The sequence below is a fragment of the Lagenorhynchus albirostris genome, chromosome 18, assembly GCF_949774975.1.
Source record: "Lagenorhynchus albirostris chromosome 18, mLagAlb1.1, whole genome shotgun sequence".
Lineage (NCBI taxonomy): Eukaryota > Metazoa > Chordata > Mammalia > Artiodactyla > Delphinidae > Lagenorhynchus > Lagenorhynchus albirostris.
In genome coordinates, this window is record NC_083112.1 from 79,483,891 (window position 1) to 79,503,263 (window position 19,373).

Here is a 19,373-nt window from a genome sequence, read left to right on the forward strand (position 1 = left end):
GTTAGGTGACGGGGACGGTTTAGGGTCCAGGTGAGGGTACGACAACGTTTTAGGGGGAGCGTACCTGTGAGGGCGCGGGTTAGTGTTAGCGTACGGGTTAGGATTAGGGGACGGGTGAGTGTCAGGTTTCGGGGAATCGTTAGGGTTAGGGTTTGGGCTAGGGTTAGGGTTAGGGGACGGGGACGGTTTAGGGTCCAGGTGAGGGTACGACAACGGTTTAGGAGGAGGGTACGTGTGAGGGCGCGGGTTAGTGTTAGCGTACGGGTTAGGATTAGGAGACGGGTGAGGGTCAGGCTTCGGGGAAGGGTTAGGGTTAGGGTTCGGGCTAGGGTTAGGGTTAGGGGACGGGGACGGTTTAGGGTCCAGGTGAGGGTACGACAACGCTTTATGGGAGCGTACGTGTGTGGGCACGGGTTAGTGTTAGCGTACGTGTTAGGATTAGGGGACGGGTGAGGGTCAGGCTTCGGGGAAGGTTTAGGGTTAGGTTTCGGGCTAGGGTTAGGGTTAGGGGATGGGGACGGTTTAGGGTCCAGGTGAGGGTACGACAATGCTTTAGGGGGAGCGTACGTGTGAGGGTGCGGGTTAGTGTGAGCGTACGGGTTAGGATTAGGGGACGGTTGAGGGTCAGGCTTCGGGGAAGGGTTAGGGTTAGGGTTCGGGCTAGGGTTAGGGTTAGGGGACGGGGACGGTTTAGGGTCCAGGTGAGGGTCCGACAACGCTTTAGCGGGAGCGTGCGTGTGAGGGCGCGGTTTAGTGTGAGCCTACGGGTTAGGATTAGGGGACGGGTGAGGGTCAGGCTTCGGGGAAGGGTTAGGGATAGGGTTCGGGCTAGGGTTAGGTTTAGGGGACGGGGACGGTTTTGGTTCCAGGTGAGGGTCTGACAACGCTTTAGGGGGAGCGTGCGTGTGAGGGCGCGAGTTAGTGTGAGGGTACGGGTTAGGATTAGGTGACGGGTGAGGGTCAGGCTTCGGGGAAGGGTTAGGGTTAGGGTTCGGGCTAGGGTTAGGGTTAGGGGACGGGGACGGTTTAGGGTCCAGGTGAGGGTCCAACAACGCTTTAGGGGGAGCGTGCGTGTGAGGGCCCGGGTTAGTGTTACCGTACGGGTTAGGATTAGGGAACGGGTGAGCGTCAGGCTTCGGGGAAGTGTTAGGGTTAGGGTTCGGGCTAGGGTTAGGGTTAGGGGACGGGGACGGCTTAGGCTCCAATTGAGGGTCCGACAACGCTTTAGCGGGAGCGTGCGTGTGAGGGCGCGGGTTAGTGTTAGCGTACGGGTTAGGATTAGGGGACGGGTGAGGGTCAGGCTTCAGGGAAGGGTTAGTGTTAGGGTTCGGGCTAGGGTTAGGGTTAGGGTACGGGGACGGTTTAGGGTCCAGGTGAGGATCCGACAATGCTTTAGGGGGAGCGTGCGTGTGAGTGCGCGGGTTAGTGTGAGCCTACGGGTTAGGATTAGGGGACGGGTGAGGGTCAGGCTTCGGGGAAGGGTTAGGGTTAGGGTTCGGGCTAGGGTTAGGGTTAGGGGACGGGGACGGTTTAGGGTCCAGGTTAGGGTCTGACAACGCTTTAGGGGGAGTGTGCGTGTGAGGGCGCGGGTTAGTGTTAGCGTACGGGTTAGGATTAGGGGACGGGTGAGGGTCAGGCTTCGGGGAAGGGTTAGGGTTAGGGTTCGGGCTAGGGTTAGGGTTAGGGGACGGGGACGGTTTAGGGTCCAGGTGAGGGTCCGACAACGCTTTAGGGGGAGCGTGCGTGTGAGGGCGCGGGTTAGTGTTAGCGTACGGCTTAGGATTAGGGGACGGGTGAGGGTCATGCTTCGGGGAAGGGTTAAGGTTAGGGTTCGGGCTAGGGTTAGGGTTAGGGGACGGGGACGGTTTAGGGTCCAGGTGAGGGTCCGACAATGCTTTAGGGGGATCGTGCGTGTCAGGGCGCGGGTTAGTGTGAGCCTACGGGTTAGGATTAGGGGACGGGTGAGGGTCAGGCTTCGTTGAAGGTTTAGGTTTAGGGTTCGGGCTAGGGTTAGGGTTAGGGTACGGGGACGGTTTAGGGTCCAGGTGAGGGTCCGACAACGCTTTAGGGGGAGCGTGCGTGTGAGGGCGCGGGTTAGTGTGAGCCTATGGGTTAGGATTAGGTGACGGGTGAGGGTCAGGCTTCGGGGAAGGGTTAGGGTTAGGGTTCGGGCTAGGGTTAGGGTTAGGGGACGGGGACGGTTTAGGGTCCAGGTGAGGGTCCGACAACGCTTTAGGGGGAGCGTGCGTGTGAGGGCGCGGGTTAGTGTTAGTGTACGGGTTAGGATTAGGGGACGGGTGAGGGTCAGGCTTCGGGGAAGGGTTAGGGTTAGGGTTCGGGCTAGGGTTAGTGTTAGGGGACGGGGACGGTTTAGGGTCCAGGTGAGGGTCCGACAACGCTTTAGGGGGAGCGTGCGTGTGAGGGCGTGGGTTAGTGTTAGCGTACGGCTTAGGATTAGGGGACGGGTGAGGGTCATGCTTCGGGGAAGGGTTAGGTTTAGGGTTCGGGCTAGGGTTAGGGTTAGGGGACGGGGACGGTTTAGGGTCCAGGTGAGGGTCCGACAACGCTTTAGGGGGAGCGTGCGTGTGAGGGCGCAGGTTAGTGTGAGCCTACGGGTTAGGATTAGGTGACGGGTGAGGGTCAGGCTTCGGGGAAGGGTTAGGGTTAAGGTTCGGGCTAGGGTTAGGGTTAGGGGACGGGGACGGTTTAGGGTCCAGGTGAGGGTCCGACAACGCTTTAGGGGGAGCGTGCGTGTGAGGGCGCGGGTTAGTGTTAGTGTACGGGTTAGGATTAGGGGACGGGTGAGGGTCAGGCTTCGGGGAAGGGTTAGGGTTAGGGTTCGGGCTAGGGTTAGGGTTAGGGGACGGGGACGGCTTAGGCTCCAATTGAGTGTCCGACAACGCTTTAGCGGGAGCGTGCGTGTGAGGGCGCGGGTTAGTGTTACCGTACGGGTTAGGATTAGGGGACGGGTGAGGGTCAGGCTTCGGGGAAAGGTTAGGGTTAGGGTTCGGGCTAGGGTTAGGGTTAGGGTACGGGGACGGTTTAGGGTCCAGGTGAGGTTCCGACAATGCTTTAGGGGGAGCGTGCGTGTGAGGGCGCGGGTTACTGTGAGCCTACGGGTTAGGATTAGGGGACGGGTGAGGGTCAGGCTTCGGGGAAGGGTTAGGGTTAGGGTTCGGGCTAGGGTTAGGGTTAGGGGACGGGGACGGTTTAGGGTCCAGGTGAGGGTCTGACAACGCTTTAGGGGGAGCGTGCGTGTGAGGGCGCGAGTTAGTGTGAGTGTACGGGTTAGGATTAGGTGACGGGTGAGGGTCAGGCTTCGGGGAAGGGTTAGGGTTAGGGTTCGGGCTAGGATTAGGGTTGGGGACGGGGACGGTTTAGGATCCAGCTGAGGGTCCGACAACGCTTTAGGGGGAGCGTGCATGTGAGGGCGCGGGTTAGTGTTAGCGTAAGGGTTAGGATTAGGGGACGGGTGAGGGTCAGGCTTCAGGGAAGGGTTAGGGTTAGGTTTCGGGCTAGGGTTAGGGTTAGGGGACGGGGACGGTTTAGGGTCCAGGTGAGGGTCCGACAACGCTTTAGGGGGAGCGTGAGTGTGAGGGCGCGGGTTAGTGTGAGCCTACGGGTTAGGATTAGGGGACGGGTGAGGGTCAGGCTTCGGGGAAGGGTTAGGGTTAGGGTTCGGGCTAGGGTTAGGGTTAGGGGACGGGGACGGTTTAGGGTCCAGGTGAGGGTCCGACAAAGCTTTAGGGGGAGCGTGCGTGTGAGGGCGCGGGTTAGTGTTAGCGTACGGGTTAGGATTAGGGGACGGGTGAGGGTCATGCTTCGGGGAAGGGTTAGGGTTAGGGTTCGGGCTAGGGTTAGGGTTAGGGGACGGGGACGTTTTAGGGTCCAGGTGAGGGTCCGACAACGCTTTAGGGGGATCGTGCATGTGAGGGCGCGGGTTAGTGTGAGCCTACGGGTTAGGATTAGGTGACGGGTGAGGGTCAGGCTTCGGGGAAGGGTTAGGGTTAGGGTTCGGGCTAGGGTTAGGGTTAGGGGACGGGGACGGTTTAGGGTCCAGGTGAGGGTCCGACAACGCTTTGGGGGAGCGTGCGTGTGAGGGCGCGGGTTAGTGTTACCGTACGGGATAGGATTAGGGGACGGGTGAGCGTCAGGCTTCGGGGAAGGGTTAGGGTTAGGGTTCGGGCTAGGGTTAGGGTTAGGGGACGGGGACGGTTTAGGGTCCAGGTGAGGTGCCGACAACGCTTTAGGGGGAGCGTGCGTGTGAGGGCGCGGGTTAGTGTTAGCGTACGTCTTAGGATTAGGGGACGGGTGAGGGTCATGCTTCGGGGAAGGGTTAGGGTTAGGGTTCGGGCTAGGGTTAGGGTTAGGGGACGGGGACGGTTTAGGGTCCAGGTGAGGGTCCGACAACGTTTTAGGGGGAGCGTGCGTGTGAGGGGGCGGGTTAGTGTGAGCCTACGGGTTAGGATTAGGTGACGGGTGAGGGTCAGGCTTCGGGCAAGGGTTAGGGTTAGGGTTCGGGCTAGGGTTAGGGTTAGGGGACAGGGACAGTTTAGGGTCCAGGTGAGGGTCCGACAACGCTTTAGGGGAAGCGTGCGTGTGAAAGCGTGGGTTAGTGTTAGCGTACGGGTTAGGATTAGGGGACGGGTGACGGTCAGGCTTCGGGGAAGGGTTAGGGTTAGGGTTCGGGCTAGGGTTAGGGTTAGGGGACGGGGACGGCTTAGGGTCATATTGAGGGTCCGACAACGATTTAGGGGGAGGGTGCGTGTGAGGGCGCGGGTTAGTGTTAGCGTACGGGTTAGGATTAGGGGACGGGTGAGGGTCAGGCTTCGGGGAAGGGTTAGGGTTAGGGTTCGGGCTCGGGTTAGAGTTAGGGTACGGGGACGGTTTAGGGTCCAGGTGAGGTTCCGACAACGCTTTAGGGGGAGCGTGCGTGTGAGGGCGCGGGTTAGTGTGAGCCTACGGGTTAGGATTAGGGGACGGGTGAGGGTCAGGCTTCGGGGAAGGGTTAGGGTTAGGGTTCGGGCTAGGGTTAGGGTTAGGGGACGGGGACGGTTTAGGGTCCAGGTGAGGGTCCGACAACGCTTTAGGGGGAGCGTGCGTGTGAGGGCGCGGGTTAGTGTGAGCCTTCGGGTTAGGATTAGGGGACGGGTGAGGGTCATGCTTCGGGGAAGGGTTAGGGTTAGGGTTGGGGCTAGGGTTAGGGTTAGGGGACGGGGACGGTTTAGGGTCCAGGTGAGGATCCGACAATGCTTTAGGGGGATCGTGCGTGTGAAGGCGCGGGTTAGTGTGAGACTACGGGTTAGGATTAGGTGACGGGTGAGGGTCAGGCTTCGGGGAAGGGTTAGGGTTAGGGTTCGGGCTAGGGTTAGGGTTAGGGGACGGGGACGGTTTAGGGTCCAGGTGAGGGTCCGACAACGCTTTAGGGGGAGCGTGCGTGTGAGTGCGCGGGTTAGTGTTACCGTACGGGTTAGGATTAGGGGACGGGTGAGCGAAAGGCTTCGGGGAAGGGTTAGGGTTAGGGTTCGGGCTAGGGTTAGGGTTAGGGGACGGGGACGGTTTAGGGTCCAGGTGAGGGTCCGACAACGCTTTAGGGGGAGCGTGCGTGTGAGGGCGCGGGTTAGTGTTAGCGTACGGTTTAGGATTAGGGGACGTGTGAGGGTCATGCTTCGGGGAAGGGTTAGGGTTAGGGTTCGGGCTAGGGTTAGGGTTACGGGACGGGGACGGTTTAGGGTCCAGGTGAGGGTCCGACAACGCTTTAGGGGGAGCGTGCGTGTGAGGGCGCGGGTTAGTGTTAGTGTACGGGTTAGGATTAGGTGACGGGTGAGGGTCAGGCTTCGGGGAAGGGTTAGGGTTAGGGTTCGGGCTAGGGTTAGTGTTAGGGGACGGGGACGGTTTAGCGTCCAGGTGAGGGTCCGACAACGTTTTAGGGGGAGCGTGCGTGTGAGGGCGCGGGTTAGTGTTAGCGTACGGCTTAGGATTAGGGGACGGGTGAGGGTCATGCTTCGGGGAAGGGTTAGGGTTAGGGTTCGGGCTAGGGTTAGGGTTAGGGGACGGGGACGGTTTAGGGTCCAGGTGAGGGTCCGACAACGCTTTAGGGGGAGCGTGCGTGTGAGGGCGCGGGTTAGTGTTAGTGTACGGGTTAGGATTAGGGGACGGGTGAGGGTCAGGCTTCGGGGAAGGGTTAGGGTTAGGGTTCGGGCTAGGGTTAGGGTTAGGGGACGGGGACGGCTTAGGCTCCAATTGAGTGTCCGACAACGCTTTAGCGGGAGCGTGCGTGTGAGGGCGCGGGTTAGTGTTACCGTACGGGTTAGGATTAGGGGACGGGTGAGGGTCAGGCTTCGGGGAAAGGTTAGGGTTAGGGTTCGGGCTAGGGTTAGGGTTAGGGTACGGGGACGGTTTAGGGTCCAGGTGAGGTTCCGACAATGCTTTAGGGGGAGCGTGCGTGTGAGGGCGCGGGTTACTGTGAGCCTACGGGTTAGGATTAGGGGACGGGTGAGGGTCAGGCTTCGGGGAAGGGTTAGGGTTAGGGTTCGGGCTAGGGTTAGGGTTAGGGGACGGGGACGGTTTAGGGTCCAGGTGAGGGTCTGACAACGCTTTAGGGGGAGCGTGCGTGTGAGGGCGCGAGTTAGTGTGAGTGTACGGGTTAGGATTAGGTGACGGGTGAGGGTCAGGCTTCGGGGAAGGGTTAGGGTTAGGGTTCGGGCTAGGATTAGGGTTGGGGACGGGGACGGTTTAGGATCCAGCTGAGGGTCCGACAACGCTTTAGGGGGAGCGTGCATGTGAGGGCGCGGGTTAGTGTTAGCGTAAGGGTTAGGATTAGGGGACGGGTGAGGGTCAGGCTTCAGGGAAGGGTTAGGGTTAGGTTTCGGGCTAGGGTTAGGGTTAGGGGACGGGGACGGTTTAGGGTCCAGGTGAGGGTCCGACAACGCTTTAGGGGGAGCGTGAGTGTGAGGGCGCGGGTTAGTGTGAGCCTACGGGTTAGGATTAGGGGACGGGTGAGGGTCAGGCTTCGGGGAAGGGTTAGGGTTAGGGTTCGGGCTAGGGTTAGGGTTAGGGGACGGGGACGGTTTAGGGTCCAGGTGAGGGTCCGACAAAGCTTTAGGGGGAGCGTGCGTGTGAGGGCGCGGGTTAGTGTTAGCGTACGGGTTAGGATTAGGGCACGGGTGAGGGTCATGCTTCGGGGAAGGGTTAGGGTTAGGGTTCGGGCTAGGGTTAGGGTTAGGGGACGGGGACGTTTTAGGGTCCAGGTGAGGGTCCGACAACGCTTTAGGGGGATCGTGCATGTGAGGGCGCGGGTTAGTGTGAGCCTACGGGTTAGGATTAGGTGACGGGTGAGGGTCAGGCTTCGGGGAAGGGTTAGGGTTAGGGTTCGGGCTAGGGTTAGGGTTAGGGGACGGGGACGGTTTAGGGTCCAGGTGAGGGTCCGACAACGCTTTGGGGGAGCGTGCGTGTGAGGGCGCGGGTTAGTGTTACCGTACGGGATAGGATTAGGGGACGGGTGAGCGTCAGGCTTCGGGGAAGGGTTAGGGTTAGGGTTCGGGCTAGGGTTAGGGTTAGGGGACGGGGACGGTTTAGGGTCCAGGTGAGGTGCCGACAACGCTTTAGGGGGAGCGTGCGTGTGAGGGCGCGGGTTAGTGTTAGCGTACGTCTTAGGATTAGGGGACGGGTGAGGGTCATGCTTCGGGGAAGGGTTAGGGTTAGGGTTCGGGCTAGGGTTAGGGTTAGGGGACGGGGACGGTTTAGGGTCCAGGTGAGGGTCCGACAACGCTTTAGGGGGAGCGTGCGTGTGAGGGGGCGGGTTAGTGTGAGCCTACGGGTTAGGATTAGGTGACGGGTGAGGGTCAGGCTTCGGGCAAGGGTTAGGGTTAGGGTTCGGGCTAGGGTTAGGGTTAGGGGACAGGGACAGTTTAGGGTCCAGGTGAGGGTCCGACAACGCTTTAGGGGAAGCGTGCGTGTGAAAGCGTGGGTTAGTGTTAGCGTACGGGTTAGGATTAGGGGACGGGTGACGGTCAGGCTTCGGGGAAGGGTTAGGGTTAGGGTTCGGGCTAGGGTTAGGGTTAGGGGACGGGGACGGCTTAGGGTCATATTGAGGGTCCGACAACGATTTAGGGGGAGGGTGCGTGTGAGGGCGCGGGTTAGTGTTAGCGTACGGGTTAGGATTAGGGGACGGGTGAGGGTCAGGCTTCGGGGAAGGGTTAGGGTTAGGGTTCGGGCTAGGGTTAGGGTTAGGGGACGGGGACGGTTTAGGGTCCAGGTGAGGGTCCGACAACGCTTTAGGGGGAGCGTGCGTGTGAGGGCGCGGGTTAGTGTGAGCCTTCGGGTTAGGATTAGGGGACGGGTGAGGGTCATGCTTCGGGGAAGGGTTAGGGTTAGGGTTGGGGCTAGGGTTAGGGTTAGGGGACGGGGACGGTTTAGGGTCCAGGTGAGGATCCGACAATGCTTTAGGGGGATCGTGCGTGTGAAGGCGCGGGTTAGTGTGAGACTACGGGTTAGGATTAGGTGACGGGTGAGGGTCAGGCTTCGGGGAAGGGTTAGGGTTAGGGTTCGGGCTAGGGTTAGGGTTAGGGGACGGGGACGGTTTAGGGTCCAGGTGAGGGTCCGACAACGCTTTAGGGGGAGCGTGCGTGTGAGTGCGCGGGTTAGTGTTACCGTACGGGTTAGGATTAGGGGACGGGTGAGCGAAAGGCTTCGGGGAAGGGTTAGGGTTAGGGTTCGGGCTAGGGTTAGGGTTAGGGGACGGGGACGGTTTAGGGTCCAGGTGAGGGTCCGACAACGCTTTAGGGGGAGCGTGCGTGTGAGGGCGCGGGTTAGTGTTAGCGTACGGTTTAGGATTAGGGGACGTGTGAGGGTCATGCTTCGGGGAAGGGTTAGGGTTAGGGTTCGGGCTAGGGTTAGGGTTACGGGACGGGGACGGTTTAGGGTCCAGGTGAGGGTCCGACAACGCTTTAGGGGGAGCGTGCGTGTGAGGGCGCGGGTTAGTGTTAGTGTACGGGTTAGGATTAGGTGACGGGTGAGGGTCAGGCTTCGGGGAAGGGTTAGGGTTAGGGTTCGGGCTAGGGTTAGTGTTAGGGGACGGGGACGGTTTAGCGTCCAGGTGAGGGTCCGACAACGTTTTAGGGGGAGCGTGCGTGTGAGGGCGCGGGTTAGTGTTAGCGTACGGCTTAGGATTAGGGGACGGGTGAGGGTCATGCTTCGGTGAAGGGTTAGGGTTAGGGTTCGGGCTAGGGTTAGGGTTAGGGGACGGGGACGGTTTAGGGTCCTGGTGAGGGTCCGACAACGCTTTAGGGGGAGCGTGCGTGTGAGGGCGCAGGTTAGTGTGAGCCTACGGGTTAGGATTAGGTGACGGGTGAGGGTCAGGCTTCGGGGAAGGGTTAGGGTTAGGGTTCGGGCTAGGGTTAGGGTTAGGGGACGGGGACGGTTTAGGGTCCAGGTGATTGTCCGACAACGCTTTAGGGGGAGCGTGCGTGTGAGGGCGCAGGTTAGTGTTAGTGTACGGGTTAGGATTAGGGGACGGGTGAGGGTCAGGCTTCGGGGAAGGGTTAGGGATAGGGTTCGGGCTAGGGTTAGGGTTAGGGGACGGGGACGGCTTAGGCTCCAATTGAGGGTCCGACAACGCTTTAGCGGGAGCGTGCGTGTGAGGGCGCGGGTTAGTGTTAGCGTACGGGTTAGGATTAGGGGACGGGTGAGGGTCAGGCTTCGGGGAAGGGTTAGGGTTAGGGTTCGGGCTAGGGTTAGGGTTAGGGTACGGGGACGGTTTAGGGTCCAGGTGAGGTTCCGACAATGCTTTAGGGGGAGCGTGCGTGTGAGGGCGCGGGTTAGTGTGAGCCTACGGGTTAGGATTAGGGGACGGGTGAGGGTCAGGCTTCGGGGAAGGGTTAGGGTTAGGGTTCGGGCTAGGGTTAGGGTTAGGGGACGGGGACGGTTTAGGGTCCAGGTGAGGGTCCGACAACGCTTTAGGGGGAGCGTGCGTGTGAGGGCGCGGGTTAGTGTGAGCCTACGGGTTAGGATTAGGGGACGGGTGAGGGTCAGGCTTCGGGGAAGGGTTAGGTTTAGGGTTCGGGCTAGGGTTAGCGTTAGGGGACGGGGACGGTTTAGGGTCCAGGTGAGGGTCTGACAACGCTTTAGGGGGAGCCTGCGTGTGAGGGCGCGGGTTAGTGTGAGCCTACGGGTTAGGATTAGGGGACGGGTGAGAGTCAGGCTTCGGGGAAGGGTTAGGGTTAGGGTTCGGGCTAGGGTTAGGGTTAGGGGACGAGGACGGTTTAGGGTCCAGGTGAGGGTCCGACAACGCTTTAGGGGGAGCGTGCGTGTGAGGGCGCGGGTTAGTGTGAGCCTACGGTTTAGGATTAGGGGACGGGTGAGGGTCAGGCTTCGGGGAAGGGTTAGGGTTAGGGTTCGGGCTAGGGTTAGGGTTAGGGGACGGGGACGGTTTAGGGTCCAGGAGAGGGTCCGACAACGCTTTAGGGGGAGCGTGCGTGTGAGGGCGCGGGTTAATGTTACCGTACGGGTTAGGATTAGGGGACGGGTGAGCGTCAGGCTTCGGGGAAGGGTTAGGGTTAGGGTTCGGGCTAGGGTTAGGGTTAGGGGACGGGGACGGTTTAGGGTCCAGGTGATGGTCTGACAACGCTTTAGGGGGAGCGTGCGTGTGAGGGCGCGGGTTAGTGTTAGCGTACGGCTTGGGATTAGGGGACGGGTGAGGGTCATGCTTCGGGGAAGGGTTAGGGTTAGGGTTTGGGCTAGGGTTAGGGTTAGGGTACGGGGACGGTTTAGGGTCCAGGTGAGGGTCCGACAACGCTTTAGGGGGAGCGTGCGTGTGAGGGCGCGGGTTAGTGTGAGCCTACGGGTTAGGATTAGGTGACGGGTGAGGGTCAGGCTTCGGGGAAGGGTTAGGGTTAGGGTTCGGACTAGGGTTAGGGTTAGGGGATGGGGACGGTTTAGGGTCCAGGTGAGGTTCCGACAACGCTTTAGGGGAAGCGTGCGTGTGAGGGCGCGGGTTAGTGTTACCGTACGGGTTAGGATTAGCGGACGGGTGAGCGTCAGGCTTCGGGGAAGTGTTAGGGTTAGGGTTCGGGCTAGGTTTTGGGTTAGGGGACGGGGACGGTTTAGGGTCCAGGTGAGGGTCCGACAACGCTTTAGGGGGAGCGTGCGTGTGAGGGCGCGGGTTAGTGTGAGCCTACGGGTTAGGATTAGGTGACGGGTGAGGGTCAGGCTTCGGGTAAGGGTTAGGGTTAGGGTTCGGGCTAGGGTTAGGGTTAGGGGACGGGGACGGTTTAGGGTCCAGGTGAGGGTCCGACAACGCTTTGGGGGAGCGTGCGTGTGAGGGCGCGGGTTAGTGTTACCGTACGGGATAGGATTAGGGGACGGGTGAGCGTCAGGCTTCGGGGAAGGGTTAGGGTTAGGGTTCGGGCTAGGGTTAGGGTTAGGGGACGGGGACGGTTTAGGGTCCAGGTGAGGTGCCGACAACGCTTTAGGGGGAGCGTGCGTGTGAGGGCGCGGGTTAGTGTTAGCGTACGTCTTAGGATTAGGGGACGGGTGAGGGTCATGCTTCGGGGAAGGGTTAGGGTTAGGGTTCGGGCTAGGATTAGGGTTAGGGGACGGGGACGGTTTAGGGTCCAGGTGAGGGTCCGACAACGCTTTAGGGGGATCGTGCGTGTGAGGGCGCGGGTTAGTGTGAGCCTACGGGTTAGGATTAGGTTACGGGTGAGGGTCAGGCTTCGGGGAAGGGTTAGGGTTAGGGTTCGGGCTAGGGTTAGGGTTAGGGGACGGGGACGGTTTAGGGTCCAGGTGAGGGTCCGACAATGCTTTATGGGGAGCGTGCGTGTGAGGGCGCGGGTTAGTGTTACCGTACGGGTTAGGATTAGGGGACGGGTGAGCGTCAGGCTTCGGGGAAGGGTTAGGGTTAGGGTTTGGGCTAGGCTTAGGGTTAGGGGACAGGGACGGTTTAGGGTCCAGGTGAGGGTCCGACAACGCTTTAGGGGGAGCGTGCGTGTGAAGGCGTGGGTTAGTGTTAGCGTACGGGTTATGATTAGGGGACGGGTGAGGGTCAGGCTTCGGGGAAGGGTTAGGGTTAGGGTTCGGGCTAGGGTTAGGGTTAGGGGACGGGGACGGTTTAGGGTCCAGGTGAGGGTCCGACAACGCTTTAGGGGGAGCGTGCGTGTGAGGGCGCGTGTTAGTGTGAGCCTACGTGTTAGGATTAGGGGACGGGTGAGGGTCAGGCTTCGTTGAAGGGTTAGGGTTAGGGTTCGGGCTAGGGTAAGGGTTAGGGTACGGGGACGGTTTAGGGTTCAGGTGAGGGTCCGACAACGCTTTAGGGGGAGCGTGCGTGTGAGGTCGCGGGTTAGTGTGAGCCTACGGGTTAGGATTAGGTGACAGGTGAGGGTCAGGCTTCGGGGAATTGTTAGGGTTAGGGTTCGGGCTAGGGTTAGGTTTAGTGGATGGGGACGGTTTAGGGTCCAGGTGAGGGTCCGACAACGCTTTAAGGGGAGCATGCGTGTGAAGGCCCGGGTTAGTGTTAGCGTGAGGGTTAGGATTAGGGGACGGGTGAGGGTCAGGCTTCGGGGAAGGGTTAGGGTTAGGGTTCGGGCTAGGGTTAGGGTTAGGGGACGGGGACGGCTTAGGGTCAAATTGAGGGTCCGACAACAATTTAGGGGGAGCGTGCGTGTGAGGGCGCGGGTTAGTGTTAGCGTACGGGTTAGGATTAGGGGACGGGTGAGGGTCAGGCTTCGGGGAAGGTTTAGGGTTAGGGTTCGGGCTCGGGTTAGAGTTAGGGTACGGGACGGTTTAGGGTCCAGGTGAGGTTCCGACAACGCTTTAGGGGGAGCGTGCGTGTGAGGGCGCGGGTTAGTGTGAGCCTACGGGTTAGGATTAGGGGACGGGTGAGGGTCAGGCTTCGGGGAAGGGTTAGGGTTAGGGTTCGGGCTAGGGTTAGGGTTAGGGGACGGGGACGGTTTAGGGTCCAGGTGAGGGTCCGACAACGCTTTAGGGGGAGCGTGCGTGTGAGGGCGCGGGTTAGTGTGAGCCTACGGTTTAGGATTAGGGGACGGGTGAGGGTCATGCTTCGGGGAAGGGTTAGGGTTAGGGTTCGGGCTAGGGTTAGGGTTAGGGGACGGGGACGGTTTAGGGTCCAGGTGAGGGTCCGACAATGCTTTAGGGGGATCGTGCGTGTGAGGGCGCGGGTTAGTGTGAGCCTACGGGTTAGGATTAGGTGACGGGTGAGGGTCAGGCTTCGGGGAATGGTTAGGGTTAGGGTTCGGGCTAGGGTTAGGGTTAGGGGACGGGGACGGTTTAGGGTCCAGGTGAGGGTCCGACAACGCTTTAGGGGGAGCGTGCGTGTGAGGGCGCGGGTTAGTGTTACCGTACGGGTTAGGATTAGGGGACGGGTGAGCGTCAGGCTTCGGGGAAGGGTTAGGGTTAGGGTTCGGGCTAGGGTTAGGGTTAGGGGACGGGGAAGGTTTAGGGTACAGGTGAGGGTCCGACAACGCTTTAGGGGGAGCGTGCGTGTGAGGGCGCGGGTTAGTGTTAGTGTACGGGTTAGGATTAGGGGACGGGTGAGGGTCATGCTTCGGGGAAGGGTTAGGGTTAGGGTTCGGGCTAGGGTTAGGGTTAGCGGACGGGTACGGTTTAGGATCCAGCTGAGGGTCCGACAACGCTTTAGGGGGATCGTGCATGTGAGGGCGCGGGTTAGTGTGAGCCTACGGGTTAGGATTAGGTGACGGGTGAGGGTCAGGCTTCAGGGAAGGGTTAGGGTTAGGGTTCGGGCTAGGGTTAGGGTTAGGGGACGGGGACGGTTTAGGGTCCAGGTGAGGGTCCGACAACGCTTTAGGGGGAGCGTGCGTGTGAGGGCGCGGGTTAATGTTACCGTACGGGTTAGGATTAGGGGACGGGTGAGCGTCAGGCTTCGGGGAAGGGTTAGGGTTAGGGTTCGGGCTAGGGTTAGGGTTAGGGGACGGGGACGGTTTAGGGTCCAGGTGAGGGTCCGACAACGCTTTAGGGGGAGCGTGCGTGTGAGGGCGCGGGTTAGTGTGAGCCTACGGGTTAGGATTAGGGGACGGGTGAGGGTCAGGCTTCGGGGAAGGGTTAGGGTTAGGGTTCGGGCTAGGGTTAGGGTTAGGGGACGGGGACGGCTTAGGGTCCAATTGAGGGTCCGACAACGCTTTAGCGGGAGCATGCGTGTGAGGGCGCGGGTTAGTGTTAGCGTACGGGTTAGGATTAGGGGACGGGTGAGGGTCAGGCTTCGGGGAAGGGTTAGGGTTAGGGTTCGGGCTAGGGTTAGGGTTAGGGTACGGGGACGGTTTAGGGTCCAGGTGAGGTTCCGACAATGCTTTAGGGCGAGCGTGCGTGTGAGGGCGCGGGTTAGTGTGAGCGTACGGGTTAGGATTAGGGGACGGGTGAGGGTCAGGCTTCGGGGAAGGGTTAGGGTTAGGGTTCGGGCTAGGGTTAGGGTTAGGGGACGGGGACGGTTTAGGGTCCAGGTGAGGGTCCGACAACGCTTTAGCGGGAGCGTGCGTGTGAGGGCGCGGTTTAGTGTGAGCCTACGGGTTAGGATTAGGGGACGGGTGAGGGTCAGGCTTCGGGGAAGGGTTAGGGATAGGGTTCGGGCTAGGGTTAGGTTTAGGGGACGGGGACGGTTTTGGTTCCAGGTGAGGGTCTGACAACGCTTTAGGGGGAGCGTGCGTGTGAGGGCGCGAGTTAGTGTGAGGGTACGGGTTAGGATTAGGTGACGGGTGAGGGTCAGGCTTCGGGGAAGGGTTAGGGTTAGGGTTCGGGCTAGGGTTAGGGTTAGGGGACGGGGACGGTTTAGGGTCCAGGTGAGGGTCCAACAACGCTTTAGGGGGAGCGTGCGTGTGAGGGCCCGGGTTAGTGTTACCGTACGGGTTAGGATTAGGGAACGGGTGAGCGTCAGGCTTCGGGGAAGGGTTAGGGTTAGGGTTCGGGCTAGGGTTAGGGTTAGGGGACGGGGACGGTTTAGGGTCCAGGTGAGGGTCCGACAACGCTTTAGGGGGAGCGTGCCTGTGAGGGCGTGGGTTAGTGTTAGCGTACGGGTTAGGATTAGGGGACGGGTGAGGGTCAGGCTTCGGGGAAGGGTTAGGGTTAGGGTTCGGGCTAGGGTTAGGGTTAGGGGACGGGGACGGTTTAGGGTCCAGGTGAGGGTCCGACAACGCTTTAGGGGGAGCGTGCGTGTGAGGGCGCGTGTTAGTGTGAGCCTACGGGTTAGGATTAGGGGACGGGTGAGGGTCAGGCTTCGTTGAAGGGTTAGGGTTAAGGTTCGGGCTAGGGTTAGGGTTAGAGTACGGGGACGGTTTGGGGTCCAGGTGAGGGTCCGACAACGCTTTAGGCGGAGCGTGCGTGTGAGGGCGCGGGTTAGTGTGAGCCTACGGGTTAGGATTAGGTGACGGGTGAGGGTCAGGCTTCGGGGAAGGGTTAGGGTTAGGGTTCGGGCTAGGGTTAGGGTTAGGGGACGCGGACGGTTTAGGGTCCAGGTGAGGGTCCGACAACGCTTTAGGGGGAGCGTGCGTGTGAGGGCGCGGGTTAGTGTGAGCCTACGGGTTAGGATTAGGGGATGGGTGAGGGTCAGGCTTCGGGGAAGGGTTAGGGTTAGGGTTCGGGCTAGGGTTAGGGTTAGGGGACGGGGACGGCTTAGGCTCCAATTGAGGGTCCGACAACGCTTTAGCGGGAGCGTGCGTGTGAGGGCGCGGGTTAGTGTTAGCGTACGGGTTAGGATTAGGGGACGGGTGAGGGTCAGGCTTCAGGGAAGGGTTAGTGTTAGGGTTCGGGCTAGGGTTAGGGTTAGGGTACGGGGACGGTTTAGGGTCCAGGTGAGGATCCGACAATGCTTTAGGGGGAGCGTGCGTGTGAGGGCGCGGGTTAGTGTGAGCCTACGGGTTAGGATTAGGGGACGGGTGAGGGTCAGGCTTCGGGGAATGGTTAGGGTTAGGGTTCGGGCTAGGGTTAGGGTTAGGGTACGGGGACGGTTTAGGGTCCAGGTTAGGGTCTGACAACGCTTTAGGGGGAGTGTGCGTGTGAGGGCGCGGGTTAGTGTTAGCGTACGGGTTAGGATTAGGGGACGGGTGAGGGTCAGGCTTCGGGGAAGGGTTAGGGTTAGGGTTCGGGCTAGGGTTAGGGTTAGGGGACGGGGACGGTTTAGGGTCCAGGTGAGGGTCCGACAACGCTTTAGGGGGAGCGTGCGTGTGAGGGCGCGGGTTAGTGTTAGCGTACGGCTTAGGATTAGGGGACGGGTGAGGGTCATGCTTCGGGGAAGGGTTAAGGTTAGGGTTCGGGCTAGGGTTAGGGTTAGGGGACGGGGACGGTTTAGGGTCAAGGTGAGGGTCCGACAACGCTTTAGGGGGATCGTGCGTGTCAGGGCGCGGGTTAGTGTGAGCCTACGGGTTAGGATTAGGGGACGGGTGAGGGTCAGGCTTCGTTGAAGGTTTAGGTTTAGGGTTCGGGCTAGGGTTAGGGTTAGGGTACGGGGACGGTTTAGGGTCCAGGTGAGGGTCCGACAACGCTTTAGGCTGAGCGTGCGTGTGAGGGCGCGGGTTAGTGTGAGCCTATGGGTTAGGATTAGGTGACGGGTGAGGGTCAGGCTTCGGGGAAGGGTTAGGGTTAGGGTTCGGGCTAGGGTTAGGGTTAGGGGACGGGGACGGTTTAGGGTCCAGGTGAGGGTCCGACAACGCTTTAGGGGGAGCGTGCGTGTGAGGGCGCGGGTTAGTGTTAGTGTACGGGTTAGGATTAGGGGACGGGTGAGGGTCAGGCTTCGGGGAAGGGTTAGGGTTAGGGTTCGGGCTAGGGTTAGTGTTAGGGGACGGGGACGGTTTAGGGTCCAGGTGAGGGTCCGACAACGCTTTAGGGGGAGCGTGCGTGTGAGGGCGTGGGTTAGTGTTAGCGTACGGCTTAGGATTAGGGGACGGGTGAGGGTCATGCTTCGGGGAAGGGTTAGGTTTAGGGTTCGGGCTAGGGTTAGGGTTAGGGGACGGGGACGGTTTAGGGTCCAGGTGAGGGTCCGACAACGCTTTAGGGGGAGCGTGCGTGTGAGGGCGCAGGTTAGTGTGAGCCTACGGGTTAGGATTAGGTGACGGGTGAGGGTCAGGCTTCGGGGAAGGGTTAGGGTTAAGGTTCGGGCTAGGGTTAGGGTTAGGGGACGGGGACGGTTTAGGGTCCAGGTGAGGGTCCGACAACGCTTTAGGGGGAGCGTGCGTGTGAGGGCGCGGGTTAGTGTTAGTGTACGGGTTAGGATTAGGGGACGGGTGAGGGTCAGGCTTCGGGGAAGGGTTAGGGTTAGGGTTCGGGCTAGGGTTAGGGTTAGGGGACGGGGACGGCTTAGGCTCCAATTGAGTGTCCGACAACGCTTTAGCGGGAGCGTGCGTGTGAGGGCGCGGGTTAGTGTTACCGTACGGGTTAGGATTAGGGGACGGGTGAGGGTCAGGCTTCGGGGAAAGGTTAGGGTTAGGGTTCGGGCTAGGGTTAGGGTTAGGGTACGGGGACGGTTTAGGGTCCAGGTGAGGTTCCGACAATGCTTTAGGGGGAGCGTGCGTGTGAGGGCGCGGGTTACTGTGAGCCTACGGGTTAGGATTAGGGGACGGGTGAGGGTCAGGCTTCGGGGAAGGGTTAGGGTTAGGGTTCGGGCTAGGGTTAGGGTTAGGGGACGGGGACGGTTTAGGGTCCAGGTGAGGGTCTGACAACGCTTTAGGGGGAGCGTGCGTGTGAGGGCGCGAGTTAGTGTGAGTGTACGGGTTAGGATTAGGTGACGGGTGAGGGTCAGGCTTCGGGGAAGGGTTAGGGTTAGGGTTCGGGCTAGGATTAGGGTTGGGGACGGGGACGGTTTAGGATCCAGCTGAGGGTCCGACAACGCTTTAGGGGGAGCGTGCATGTGAGGGCGTGGGTTAGTGTTAGCGTACGGGTTAGGATTAGGGGACGGGTGAGGGTCAGGCTTCAGGGAAGGGTTAGGGTTAGGTTTCGGGCTAGGGTTAGGGTTAGGGGACGGGGACGGTTTAGGGTCCAGGTGAGGGTCCGACAACGCTTTAGGGGGAGCGTGAGTGTGAGGGCGCGGGTTAGTGTGAGCCTACGGGTTAGGATTAGGGGACGGGTGAGGGTCAGGCTTCGGGGAAGGGTTAGGGTTAGGGTTCGGGCTAGGGTTAGGGTTAGGGGACGGGGACGGTTTAGGGTCCAGGTGAGGGTCCGACAACGCTTTAGGGGGAGCGTGCGTGTGAGGGCGCGGGTTAGTGTTAGCGTACGGGTTAGGATTAGGGGACGGGTGAGGGTCATGCTTCGGGGAAGGGTTAGGGTTAGGGTTCGGGCTAGGGTTAGGGTTAGGGGACGGGGACGTTTTAGGGTCCAGGTGAGGGTCCGACAACGCTTTAGGGGGATCGTGCATGTGAGGGCGCGGGTTAGTGTGAGCCTACGGGTTAGGATTAGGTGACGGGTGAGGGTCAGGCTTCGGGGAAGGGTTAGGGTTAGGGTTCGGGCTAGGGTTAGGGTTAGGGGACGGGGACGGTTTAGGGTCCAGGTGAGGGTCCGACAACGCTTTGGGGGAGCGTGCGTGTGAGGGCGCGGGTTAGTGTTACCGTACGGGATAGGATTAGGGGACGGGTGAGCGTCAGGCTTCGGGGAAGGGTTAGGGTTAGGGTTCGGGCTAGGGTTAGGGTTAGGGGACGGGGACGGTTTAGGGTCCAGGTGAGGTGCCGACAACGCTTTAGGGGGAGCGTGCGTGTGAGGGCGCGGGTTAGTGTTAGCGTACGTCTTAGGATTAGGGGACGGGTGAGGGTCATGCTTCGGGGAAGGGTTAGGGTTAGGGTTCGGGCTAGGGTTAGGGTTAGGGGACGGGGACGGTTTAGGGTCCAGGTGAGGGTCCGACAACGCTTTAGGGGGAGCGTGCGTGTGAGGGGGCGGGTTAGTGTGAGCCTACGGGTTAGGATTAGGTGACGGGTGAGGGTCAGGCTTCGGGCAATGGTTAGGGTTAGGGTTCGGGCTAGGGTTAGGGTTAGGCGACAGGGACAGTTTAGGGTCCAGGTGAGGGTCCGACAACGCTTTAGGGGAAGCGTGCATGTGAAAGCGTGGGTTAGTGTTAGCGTACGGGTTAGGATTAGGGGACGGGTGACGGTCAGGCTTCGGGGAAGGGTTAGAGTTAGGGTTCGGGCTAGGGTTAGGGTTAGGGGACGGGGACGGCTTAGGGTCATATTGAGGGTCCGACAACGATTTAGGGGGAGGGTGCGTGTGAGGGCGCGGGTTAGTGTTACCGTACGGGTTAGGATTAGGGGACGGGTGAGCGAAAGGCTTCGGGGAAGGGTTAGGGTTAGGGTTCGGGCTAGGGTTAGGGTTAGGGGACGGGGACGGTTTAGGGTCCAGGTGAGGGTCCGACAACGCTTTAGGGGGAGCGT